The sequence below is a fragment of the Globicephala melas genome, chromosome 9 (genome assembly GCF_963455315.2).
Source record: "Globicephala melas chromosome 9, mGloMel1.2, whole genome shotgun sequence".
NCBI lineage: Eukaryota > Metazoa > Chordata > Mammalia > Artiodactyla > Delphinidae > Globicephala > Globicephala melas.
Window position 1 is genome coordinate 2,369,594 of NC_083322.1, and position 13,655 is coordinate 2,383,248.

The following is a 13,655-nucleotide window of genomic DNA, read 5'->3' on the forward strand; positions in this document are numbered from 1 at the left end:
GGGCTCTTGCGTGTGGGACAAAGCACGAGGCCCGTCCATCTGGGGAAGCTGCCGGCACGCGGTGGCGTGTGGGGGGGGAGGGAGGCAGCCCCATCCTCTCCTGGTGGAGACCCTTTGCTGTCAGCATCACATCCACATGGGAAATTCTGGGCTGCCATGCAAAGAATGCCGGCTGGTTGCAAGATTTGGCAAGAAAGCAACCAAGTGCCTGCCTGGGAGCCAGCTCCAGGGCTGGGGGGCGGGGGGGAAGCATCTGGGTGCCCCAGTGACGCAGAAAAGTGGCCGGTCTATCCTTGTGAAAGAACCGTCCACTCAAGGGGGCTGAGACGTCCCGGGAAGCGACCTTCATAGTTTCTTATCGGCCAACCATGGCCCCAGGGACAAATCTGGACAGCAGCCCGTTTTTATACAGCCCACAAGCTGAGATCGGGTTTTACGTTTTAAATGGTTGAAAATAAAACAGCTAAAGAAGAATATTCCATATGTGAAAATTCTATAAAATCTGTAACTCAGCTTCCATCAGCAAGTTCCTCTTGGAATCTTACTCCCCCCACCCCACCCCCAGGCTGGCTCATTCCTCTGCCTGCTGTCCCGGGGTGGGGGGGGGGGCCTTCAGGCTCCCACGGCTCCTGAGAAGCTGCATCAGGGACCACGCAGCCCACAGAGTCTGAAGTATGTACTAGCCGGGTCTTTACAGAGAACGTTCGCCAACCCCCACCTAGGATCTCATGGAAACCCAGCCCGCTGTGGTGGGGCCGGAACGTAGTGGGGTGAGGCCAGCACAGCTCACTCTCTACTGGAATTCAAAGGTGGCTCCCATCGCTACTTGCCGGGGTAACAAATCCAGCAAGACCTGGTGGTGTGACAGGTGAACCCTATGCTAGCCTGGAGGTAAACAGGAGACACCCACCTGTAAAGACCCACAAGCGAGCGGGGCCAGAAGCCAGGCAGGCTTCACCCCAACCTGGTGCAAATCGCCCCCAGGGGGAAATAGGAAGCCCGTGTTTGGAGGGAACCTTCTTGGCTTTTCTTGGCCGAGCCTGATTTTCTCAAAGGAAGAAGAAACTGACAGTAATTCACGTTCTATAAACAAGCTCTGGGCCCACCAAGAAGACAGGGAAACTGCATGAGGCTGGCGTTTTCAATGGGTGTCTTTGGTTTTCAGGATGAGGGCAGCTATGCTTCCAGAAGGGGGAAACTGGTTTAAATAAGAAGCTCAAGAAATCTGAAATGATCAATTCGAAGAAATATTATGCTGAAAACCCAAGGATTTCCCCCGTACAACTGAACCGGTTCCTGGGTGGAAACTTCCACGTCCCAGGTGAGGGCCTGGGTGTTTGCTTCCAGGGGAAGGTGATGCCCTTTCAGCTGGACGCCAAGCCTCATCCCAGTCGGGAAATTCCCTTTCTCCAGACCCCCCCCCCCCCCAGAAAGGCTCAAGGCTTCCCTTTCTGAGCCTCACAACCAAAAGGCAGCAAAACAAACCCGGTGTCTTTGGAAGGAGCTTTGGGCCCCGGGTCCCTGTGTCTGTCACCCTGCGGGTCCAAGTCATCAGAATCCCAGCCGAAACCCTCCAGCCAGACCCAACAGGCAGGCCACACATGGGCCAAGAAAGCAGGAGCCTGGGCAGAGACGTGGGCGTGGAAGGGGGGCTGTTTCAGAAAGAGCCCCAAAGCGTTGGCATCAGCACGGGACCGCCAGGTGGAGCTGGACCTGAGCGCTCCCCCTGCTGCTGGTGGTGTTACTCCGTGGCCTACGTGGGAGGGCACAGCCAACCTTCCCGAGCCCGGGGCTCTGCGGGTCAGTGCCCCACCGCTGCCAGCATCGGGCGGCCGCCGCCCCTTCCGCGGACGCGCTCCGGCTGGCCCGGCCGGCCCCGTCTCTTGCCTTCCCGGGACGGCGCCTGCCCTCCCGAGCCTGCAGCCGCTCCGCTTCTCGCGGGGACTTCCGGGCAGCCTCCTTCCCTTCGACGCTGCCCCGGGCAGCAGAAGCGCCAAGTGCAGGAGGTGGCTGGGAGCAGAGGGCTGGGCTGCGGACTTGCTGGCTCAGGGTGGCACCATGCCTCTGGTTCCGCCTGCTCGCCGAGAAAGTTTCCCGGGATCCAGCATCACGGAGAGGCAGCCGGGCTGGCAGGAGAAACTCCCCTGAGTGGAGTCAGAGCGCCCTCTGCTGGTCACGGTGGGAAAGTCGGGCCTCGCGCCCAGACAGGGGCCGCCAGCGCGGGCTGATCAACACAAAATATCAAAAGTACCTTCAAAAAGAGGCAATGGCGGCAGGGCAAGCCCCCAGAGAGGGGTGACGTGTGGGGTCAGAGCCGACAGCACCGCCCTGTCCTGCATCCCCTCCCCACCAGTTGAAGCCCAGCCATCAAAGCTGCCCCCTGCACCAGGCTGGATCAGTGCTCTAAAGCATCGCTCCTTTATTCCGGCCAGTAGTCAAAGAAGGAAGAAGTGAACGATGACTGTGCTGGGAAAACTGAAGCCTAGAAACGTGCGCTGAGTAGGGCGGCAGGGCACCCTCGAGACTTCCTCTCCCTTACCTGGGGCTCAGGGTCCCCGGGCTGGGAGGCCCCGCATCCGGGCCCAGCTGCAGCCCTTTCCGAGCTGAGGGGTGTGGCCAGGGGTGCGACTTGGCGACTCCTCCTCCCGAGGGTCGGGGTGGCAGCGTCCGGAGGTTCCTGGACCTGTGGACCGTCACTTGGCTTCCGTGGCCTGGAAACAACTTCCCACATCTTGGGGTGAGTGGATGGCCTGGGAGAGGCTCTTAGGAAGGACAGGGCCACACACGTGGACAGTATCATGGTGGCCTCTCCTTTACCAAGAGGGAACCGATGGGCTCCCCACTCCCCAGCCCTCTGACTGGGGGGTTAACTCCGCCAGGCCTCCATTCCACCCCAGGGCAGATGAGACAGGGCACCCTGAGGTTCCTTTAAGCTCAGAAATACCCCTGATCTAAGGCTGGATCGCTCCTCTGCCCCGTACTCAGGCCTCACCTGGATTCAGATGAGACTCTGATGGAGTCTGTCTACACACACGGAAAAAGATGACCTTACAGTCTTTGAAAATTCTAGATGAAGGCATCTGAGTCTCTGTGAACCGATGTTTGGGGTCGGCTACAGTGGAGCGCTGATGCCGACACCAGCTGTGTCCTGAGCAACAAAGCACGGTGGGGCGGGGGGGGGCGTGGCTCTTCCCTCGAGAGGCCTTCACGGGGGACCCGTCCCTGTGCTGGACGCCATCCTCAGTGGGAAAGAACCCAGCATCTGCCCCGCCCCGGTGCCCTCTGCAGCAACACCTGGGGACCAGAGACACTGTAGGAGAAATGCCCCCTCCCTAAAAGCCAGGGCTGGCTGTGGCGGGAGCAGAGTTGTGCGTAGGGCGACTGGGGACGGGGAGAAGAGATCCCTCTCTGTCCTCATCCACTGTAGACCAGAAAGCACTTTCCTCCCAGCCCCTCCCAGACAGAGCCCAGGCCGCCCAGATGCAGACCCCAGCGCAGCCGCTGCTGTGGGGAAAGCACCCCTTTCAGCTCTCTTCCTCTTTTTCAAGGAAGAAGTTGAAGAAAAAAGTAAAAACCTAATAGACCAACGCTGATCGAACGTCCAGAACCCCTTCCCTGTTGGAGCTCCTCTGCGATACGACCGGCCCGTCCATGGAGAGGAGCCGCATCTGCCCCAACTCTGGCCACGCGGCACCACAGCCATGCTGCCTGCCGCGCACGCTGCCTTCTCCCTCCCCCCCTCCCCGTTTATTCGCATCCAGGGGTCCACGACCTCGGGAGGCCTGCGGGAGAGGCTTTCAAGTGACTGCCCTGAACCCCAGGGCCGAGCCAAGAACCAGACAGAGCGTGCGGAGGGCACCCCCTGCAGACGGCACCAAGCTTGGGTCCCATTGCAGCCCCAGACCCCCCACCTGCCCTCCTGGCCACCAGCCCACCCACGGAGGGCAGAGGAAGGTGAGCACCGGGGGTGAGAAGGAAAAGGGGAAACTGAGGCAGCCCGGGGGGTCTCAGCCGCCAGCCACCAGCCCCCATGGTCCAAGGTGCATCTGAGGAGCCTGACCACCCTCAGCAGAGAAGCCCCGACACCCCTGGTCGGCAAGGAGGCTGAGCCGGGAAGGGGCGGCCCGGGGGGACTCAGCCCAGCCACGCCCATCACAGTGGACCGTCACTTGGCTTCCGTGGCCTGGAAGCAACCTGTGAGGAGCTTCGTGGATGCGTATCGATTCGTTGCATTCTCTGTGTTTCCCTAGTTCCATGGAAGGAGCGCACTTTTGTCGTGGGGAGAGTGAAGTGATTTTTAAATGCCAGGAGCTCAGATCCCACCCGTGCGGTCAGGCCACCCTCTGCCCTGCAGCCCCTCGCTCCCCGGCCGCGTGGCACTCGGGGGCGGGGCAGGACGGTCTGTTTCATCCCTTCCCGGTTCCTTGACTTAAAGCGACCCCGGTGGCCCTCACGCGGGCCTCTATCTCGGGGTCCCCGGATGCCAGCGCCCTCCCCGCCGCTCCGAGCTATTTATAGGCAGTGCTCCGCGTCGGTCCTGAACACGAGGTGTTCAGTCCAAAAAGAACCTTTTTAGGTCAAGGAAATGAGTTTAAAAATACTTTGCCTGCGAGTGAGCCAGCTGGAGGGCGCAGCCTTCCCATCCTCAGGCTCCTCCAGGAGGACCCTCTGAGCGCACCGGGCGCCCTCCTGCCGTCCTGCCAGCTGTGACCTCCAGTCCCCAGGGAAGACGCCCCAGGGCAGACAGACCCCCCCCCCCCACCAAGTCCAACTCCAGGAGCGGCAGGGCCCCCGCTGCTTCCCCCTCCCACCCCGGAAGGTGCAGACAGGCAGGTGCGCACATGAGCTTCTGGATTAAGCGCTTGAGGGTGTGGCTGGGTGTGCAAGTGTACGTGAGTGTGCGGCGTGCGTGTACGCAAGTATACCGCGGGAGTTGTGAGGGTGCGCGCACACGCGTGTGCGTGAGCGGCGGAGTCGGGGAGGAGCGCGCAGGCGCCGGGCCGCAGAGCGAGGACCAGACTGGCTGAGTGTGAACGCGCCTTCTGAGTCCAAGGGCACCCGGATGGTGAGCGCGAGCTAAAGGCGCCTGTCTTCCTGCCGAGAGAGGCGGCTCGGGCTAGAAATGCTAGGCCCCTGGGGAGGAAAGCCTTTCTGTCACTTCTTCAGTAGCGACTCCTCCTCTGAGGATGGGTCTTGAGAGGAACGGAACAGGCAGGTGACGGGGTCCTGGGACAGGCCACGCGGGGACCACGGGGCCGCCGGAGGGGCAGGCGGAGGACAGAGCTGAGGGGCCGTAGAGGAGAGAGGAGGGGGGCCCCGGGGAGGCTGTGAGCTCCCTCTCCCCAGCCCCGCCCTCCCCTCCGCTCCTGAGCCCTCAGTTAATACGACTTCATACCCTCAACCAGGACAGGGGCGATTTCCCAGACTTGCGGCAGCAACGTGCCAAGCCGTGTGGCCGTGGCCCAAACCGGGCTGTAGGCGACGTCACCGTTCACGGCACACGGGGGCTGTTGTGCACTGGACAACACGTGTGTGTGTATCTGGGGTGCATGTACGCTATGTATTGTAAGCAACGTAACGCACATCACACGGGCCCAGCACTTACACGCGTTCGGTAAGTGGCAGCCGTTACACCTTCTGTCCAATCGAAGCTGCCTAACTTACCAGTGGGCGGTACCAATGGAAGTTTTCACGCACCACGGTCCTTCCTCAATGGCCGTTTTCTGCAACATCAAGGCGCTGCAGCCGTCTGACGATGCCCTCGAGATGAACAACAAGACGTGTGCGACTGCATCTGGAGTGCCTCCTGGCTGATGGCGTCAGGCACACCCCGTCTCAGAGATGCCGAGGGTGAAAAAAAGTATCTTACAGTCGGCGTACCACAGTGCAGTGTAGACTTCTCCTCTAGAGAACTTTATATTTGTTTCGCAAAGAATAAGGGCCACAATGCCATATTTTATAAAATCAATATGGATGTTTACATACATGTATTAAAAAATGTTTTTTCCCGAAGCCTGGGGCTTACAAGATGACGGGATCGTCACCATGAAATCCAGGAGGGGGACGTGGAAGGTGAGGACCAGAGGTCATTGATGTCCAGGTGTGACCTGAGGGCCTTTCATCCTCCGAGATTCCCCACCAGGATTCCCAGGAAGCAGCCGCTTCCTACTGAAGGGCTGACAGCTTTGCTTGGTCTCTGGGCCTCATGCCGCGTTGGTTTCTGGGCCCCAACCAGGGGAAGACGTCTTGCAGCTGAGGGTGGCAGGGACCCAGCTCAGGCTCCGTGCCTCCTGCCCAGGCCGTGCTCTCCCGTGGCCACGCGCCCCCCTCCATGCCGTGTCCCAGGTGGTCACCGCGCCCCGCCAACTCCTGCACAGGTCATAACACCTGAATTCCAAGGAGCGCCTGCAGCCGGTCGCTCCCATTTGAAACGTTTACAGTTTCTCTTCAAACAGAAGGGTTTCCTCACTGCACACTCAGCCCCCGTCAGCAGACTGAACGAGAGAGGCTTTCCCAGTGTGCCGGGCAGCCAGGGATGGCGGGCCCCGCGGACGGGAGCACTGAATCTGCGGTCCTCGCGGCCCCCGTGGGAGCAGGTGCGGGGCAGGATCAGGGCCCAGATGGTCCTCCTCCAAGAGGAGCTCATGTGGTACCATCTGGGGACAAGTTCTACTCGTTCACTTATGAACTGAGCACCTTTTGAGTGACAAGCACAATTCTGGGCCCTCTGGATACAGCAGGGAAAGAAAAAAAAAAACAGGAAATATTTCCTCCCTTTCTAGAATTTACTTACTTATAGAGTGAAGGGAGGCACGTGATCAACAAAACATACAAAATGTAGTAAGTTATTAGGTTATATTACCCAACAGGATAGGAGCTCTGCTTCCAACCAGGACAGAACGACCACAACCCAACTGGTTCTGCCCCTGTACCAGGCGTGAAATGGAGTGAAATGTATGCAGCATCTCTGCCAGGTGCTGGACCACAGGCACACAGGGCTGTCATCACACATAGCCAGCTTCTGCCTGGAGGAACCTTCCAGACCTCAGTGCAGGGCCGTGGACCCCGAGTGCAGCACACCAGTTCGGCTGAGCCGAGCAGACTGGAATTTGTGGTGCAGGGTCCTGGGGAGGACGAAGCAGAGGAGGAACTCCAGACACTTGCAGGGGGTCCCCGTGAGTCCTGGCTTTCTACTAAGCTGCACGTGTTCCGGGCATGACACCGTGGGGCTTGGCAGGAATCAGCCACGAACCGTGAGCTACGCAGACTGCAGAGGACTCAGTGCTGACAGAGGAGGTGCTCTGACCAGACATAGCGGAAACATCACTGAACATCCTGGGCAATCAATCTGCAACTCCAGCCCCAGGAGCCCTGAGCAAGGGCCCCCCCAAGATGGACCAAACCAAGCTGAAACGACATCTCAAAGGCTCGTGCCAACCCTCCATGAGATTGGCTGCCTTCCAGAACAAAAATGAACATTCTTTAAATCAGGACAACAAATTCCAGATTCCCAAAATGATGTGTCCAAAATGTCCAATATACAATCCAAAATTACTGGACATTCTAAGAAGGAAGAGACCAGGGTGAAAACTCCCAGGAGAATTAAGTAGTATAAGGAGAGAGAAAATAATGGTAGCAAGGGAACGGGGAGATTATTTAGAGAGTGGTCGCTTTGACAGAGAGCAAAGGCCTCAGAGAGCATGCACGGAGAAGGCCAGGAAAACATCCAGGGGCAGACCATCCTAGGGCGAGGACACAGCCAGTGGAATCCCGCTTGGCTTATCAAGAAAGGGCAGGGCAGCGAGTGTCGCTTGGGCCGACTGAGCGGAAGGGTGTGAGATGAGCTAGTATGATGGGGGTCAGGGGACCCAAGGCCCGGAAGGCTGTTGTGGGGATTTTGATTTTAGCCCCAGTAAGACGAGAAATCACCGGAGCATTCCCAACAGAGGAGTGATGTCACCTGACTTACATCTTAAGTAAGATGCTTCCAGCTGATGTCTGGTAACAGACAGTAGAAGGTTAAGAGTGGATGCAGGGAAATCAGTCTCGAGACCCGGCCGGCCTTCCAGGTGACAGGTTGGTGGCTCTGACTGGGGTGGCAGCTGTGGAGCCAGAAGTGGTGAGATTCCAGAAACACTTGGAGGACAGGGCTTGCTGAGTGTGGGTGGTGCGTTAGGGAGGAAGGGGAGGCAAGGATGGCTCCAAAGTTTGGGGCCTGAGCATCCTTAAGAAAGGAGCTGCTGGGCTTCCCTGGTGGCGCAGTGGTTGAGAGTCCGCCTGCCGATGCAGGGGACACGGGTTCGTGCCCCAGTCCGGGAAGATCCCACGTGCCGCGGAGCGGCTGGGCCCGTGAGCCATGGCCGCTGGGCCTGCGCGTCTGGAGCCTGTGCTCCGCAACGGGAGAGGCCACAGCAGTGAGAGGCCCGTGTACCGCAAAAAAAAAAAAAAAAAAAGAAAGAAAGAAAGGAGCTGCCATTTCCTGAGATGGGGAGAGAAGGGAAGAGATCAAGAGCTCAGCTGGATTAGGTGTGAGCTGCGTACTGAACATCTCAGGAGGAATGAAGGTTCGAGTCTGGGATTCAGGAGAAAGTCCACAGGAGGATGGGAAAGTCCATGGGACTCAGCGGCCTGCTGCTGCTCTAAAGGTACTGAATTGCCTGAGGTCATGTAGGGAGTGTGTGTGGACTGAGAAAGGGGGAGGTCCAAGGGCTCCGACCTTTAGCCGACAGCAAGTGAGGAGGACCCCACCTGGAGACCAAGAAGCAGGTTCCAGTGAGGCAGGATGAAAACGAAGAGAAGGCGGTGTCCTGGACACCAGGGGAAGTCAACTGCTTTACACACGCCGATGGACTGAGGAGTCCTGAGGCTTGATCCTTGAATTTGGTGACATGGGCACCAGGAACATTCTTAGCAAGAGAAGTTTTGGGGGAACGTTGGGTTCGAAAGCCAGACTGGCGTGGATTCAAGAGAGAATTTTTAAAAGAGAATACGGAGGCAGCAAGAGAAGATAACTCTTCCAGTGAGTTTTACCAAAAGGGGGAAAGAAGTACGCACTGGTCACCAAAAGCGGTTATGCGGCCAAGGGAGGACTGTTTTCTTAAATGGAGAATATTGTTGCATGTTTGTTGCTAACAGGAAAGGTCCAGCACAGAAGAAAAAATCCAGGGGCGAGAAGAGACCCCTGCAGGTGCCGGGTCCTTCAGTGAGGGGGGCGGGAGGCAGTGCAGCCGGGATGCTGGCCTGGCACAGGAGCAAGGATGCTCGCCTACTCTAGCAGGGGCCGGTGGTTCACGCAGGGCACCCGAAGGCATGCTGGGGGTCTCGTGGTGAGGGGATGTGGGAGTTCTCTTCTGAGCGCTCCTGTTGTAGTAAGGAAATGGGAGCGGGGAAGAGGCTGCTGACACTGAAGAGAGGAGGAGATGTGAAAATGCCCCCGTGAGAGTGACTGACCTGGTCGGGAGATACAGTAGGGTTTCCCGGCTACACGTGGGGCTCACCTTTGAGGTCTGCAGCTGTGAATTCAGAGTAGGCCAGGCAGTGTGGCTGCCCGTTTTTCCAGCCGTGGTCACAGCTGGGGTGCGAGGCAAGTGTCCCGGAGGACTGGGGTCTTGCCCAGGGAGCATCAAAGCAGGAAGAGAACAAAAGCAAGGGAGTCGAAAGAACTCAAGGAGCTGGCTCCCAGCAGCAGCCAGAAAAAACCGACGTCAGGTGACAAGCAGTCAAAAGAGGCAGGGCGTGGGGATCCCGGCGGCGTGGGACTCGCTAGTCGGGGCGCCCGCGGATCTGGAGGGCAAGTCGTCCGAAGAGGCAGGGCTGAGGCGTGGGGATCCCGGCGGCGAGGAGACTCGCTAATCGGGGCGCCCGCGGATCTGGAGTCCAGGAGGTGTCCACACAGGCCACGGGGGATACTTTCTGGCCATGACCCGGTGGCCGACAAGGGGTGGGTGGGGGCAGCTGAGGGCGCAGAGGAAGGCAAGCGACCGAGTCTCCATCTAATATCGTGCTGTGGGAATGACATTTCCTAAGAGGAACGACCAAAGAAACGGGGGAGAGAAACCGGGACAGCGTGACACTGGGGGGCGGGGGAGCGCGGGGGGGATGTGTGTGACCATGGGGGAGGGTGGTGACCCTAGGGAGATGGCATCCACAGTGGGCAGTGGGTGGCAGAGTCCCACCTCTGGTCCGTCCAAGGATTCAGGCCTTAGGCAAGTACCCCTGAGGAGAGAGGGGTTCCCAGTCACGCAGACCTGAGCACCCGACGTGCAGCCGCCTTTCCTGGCCCACCGGCTCAGGAGGGAAGGAGGGCTGGGACCTGCATTGCGGAGGACGCAGGACGCAGGCCGGGCGGGCGCAGGGCAGGGTGGGTCCCCGGGCGGTGCCGACCCGGCTGTGCCGCGACCTGCACCCTCGGGGCAGCTGCAGGGTGCTCCCTCGCCAGTGCTCAGCGCTCACGGCTAGAAGCTGCAGGGGCAGGGCCTCCCCGTGGTCGCGTAGCCCTCAGAGCCCACCGCCCGGTCACCGCGAGCCACGTCCGCCCGAGGACACCTCCCGACCAGGCCGCCAGCGCAGGGGCCGCCATGGGGCCCGTGAACTGGGGCTCGGGCCCAGGGGGCGCTGTCCTCCGGCCAAACCTCTGCTCTTCTCCTCCCCACGCCCACCCTGGTCCCTAGGCCGGGCTCAGCCGTCTCACCTCAAGGCGGGGGGGATCCGTCCGCGAGGGTCCCTGACGCGTCCTGCCCCCCTCTATCACCCAGGCACAAGTGTGGACGCAGCTTAGGGAGAGGTACTTGGTGGGAGGCTCAGGGTTTATTTTCTGGTTTGGATCTAACTTAAACCTCTCTGCCTCTCACCCCGTCTATAGGCGACACCACAAGTGGAGCGAGGAGACGTTATTTGTGAGCATATGAAGCTGGAAAACTGCTGTGCTCATCACTTCTTTCAATCTGGAAGCCACACCTCAAGCTGCAGACATGTTACTTCCTGTGCTTCTCTTTCTTGGAGCCACAATTCCTAAGCGCTGTGCTCGTCTAGAGAACTCTTTCACGACCTATTTTTCTCTTCAGACTTATAATTTCCTTCAAAATACTGAAATACACTGTTGAGTAAAAGAGCCTGTCAGATGAGAGCTGGGTGAGAACTGTGGAGACAGCTGCAGCCTTTCAACAGGAGTCATGGGAGCGCACAGAGTACCTCCCCGCCTCCCGAGCCTGCAAGGAGGCTCCCACCCGCCGGAGACACACGCTCTCTCCTCCAGCCCTTGCAGGGATACTCGCCCAGACCTCTCCAGGCCGGGCGGGGGTACAGAGGGCTGGCGACCTGAAAGCACCTTTCAAAGGAGCTCCATTCATAAGGAATCCCCCCAGTTGCGAGAAACCCACTTTCGACCTGACATCTCCAGGTGTTGAGTCCACCATCCTGAGATCCCATCACTCAACGCAAAGGTCAGCCTTTTAGAAGAAGAATGACTTATCCATGGAATATGGGTTAAAACAGAAGAAAAACGGCTTTGACTTTATTCACTAGGTATTTTCCGATTCTGATTGAAGTGTAAAAACTCCACTAAATCAGATCTGAGAAGCTGATTAGATGTGCTGGCCTCTGACACTTCACTTCCTTCTGCTTCCCCAAACCAGCTTTCTTTCTCACCTGCTCCCGTCCTTACCTGAGACCTGGGATCCTTCTCCTCAGCCTTCCCGTGGGGACAGCAGTGCTAAGCTACGGCTTACCTTGAAAAGTCGGCCTCATTTCTGTCAGTGAGGCAGTGGGTGTGTGTGGATGGAGCCCAGGTTCCTGGCCTGTACAGCATGGCGGGAGGTGGGAGGGGCGGACCTCTGGTTTTCTCCTCCTCAAGCTTTTCCTTTAACAATGTTTGGTTTGTGGGGGGGGGGGGGGAACCTTTATTTTTTTTTAATATTTTCCAAATAGACCGTGAACTATGAGCAATCTGTAGCAGCGTGAAAAGCTCTGAGGATGCCTGAAGTGGGAGGTGGACACAGCAGCGCCAGCGCACGCGGCTTCTCAGACAGGCCGTGTGCACGTGACAGACAGAAGGCGCCGGGCAATGGCGGTGGAAAGGCGTGGGCGACGGGTTTTCCCCACTTTCAGTGTCACGATTCGTGCTGGAGTACAGATCTCCTTTGAAACCCTGCACAGATTATTCGTGATGTTTTAAAAAATTAAAGAAGAGAATATAAGTCTCCCACTTCCAACAAACAAAACACGCAAGGACGCTGTCTGCTTGGTCGGTTCAGACTCGTGAGACCGTGGACTGAGGAAGGCCGTCCCTGACCCTCCATGAATCAGACACGTTCAAGGCCAAGCGCTGACCAGAGGAGGCGGATCTGGGGGCCTGGGGACAACCCCCATCCTCTGAGGGACGGTCCCAGTGCCCTCTGTCCACATGGGTAAGTCGTGGAACGGACCGAACCCGAGCGCGAGAAAAAATAAAAGCTACAGAACAAAAGCAGAAACTGCAAAAGCTATTTATTGACACATCTTCCAGATTACAATACAGTTCAAAACACAGTTCTCAGCATGGAATCACACAAATGATACACACAAGAATACATTTTTTCCAACCATGTCACAACTGTTCTTCACATATATTCCTGATAAAGCTGTCACAGTGATTAGAGCAAAGTGAAAATGGGGTAAAACAAGGCAACGTCATTTCCCGCAAGTGTGTGCAGCGTTCGGTAGAAAACACGGAGTAGATCACCCAGAGGAAAGCAATTCGCTCAGCTCTTGATGTCTCAACTCCCACTGCGCGCCCCATAACCACAGCTTCAGACTCGACGCCGAGCTGGCCCAGACCAGCTCACAGCGATTAGCAACAAGGTTAGGAAGGGTCACAGTCAGCGAGAGCGGCAACAAAGCCAAACAAGCCGTCACCTCCCAGTGGAAGAAGAGGCACGCTACCACTAACACTGAACCCATGCAAAAGAGGTCCTGCAAAAGTGGATAAAAACAGAGAAGGGGTGATTAATGGCACGGCCGGCGCAGGCTGCAGGACGCTGGCTTCCACGGGGCCCCAGCCCCTGAGTCGGACTGCAAAACAACAGAATCCAGATGTTACTCTCGCCAACCAAAGACCTGGAGGGACAAACCGTGAGTAAAACCTGTCAAAGCAAAGGTTTAGATGTAATCGAGTTGTCGACACAGCACAAAGATATTCATGGCACTGAGAGTGGAATTCTAAACGTTAACACTTGGACAGAGCAGCCAGGAAGGAGCGCCGTCACCAGATGAAGAAGCCGTCACCAGGGGAGACGGCAGGAGAAGAGAATGGACACCCAGCAATGGCAAGTGAAAGAAGGGGCCGCGCCTGAGGACGGTGGATGGTGGGTTTGGCAGGGAGACCCCCGAAGGAAGGAAGGAGGGTGCACAGCAGGCCTGGCTGACGTGGCCCAGACACTCAGCAGCAGAAGCGAGACCAGACTGGGAGCCCAGCAAAGAGAACCAACTCAAAAATGGGGTGGGGGGGGCGGGGAGGGAAAAAAAAATCAGATTTCAGGCTGTGTTGTTGGTGAACCTGAAAATTAAACAGTGGAATTAAAGCCTTAGAGTTAAAATCCTCACAAAGGAAGAACAATTCTGGATCCCATGCCTGTGAAAAGCAAAGCTGAATTATAAAAACAAATGATTATCTGCTCTTC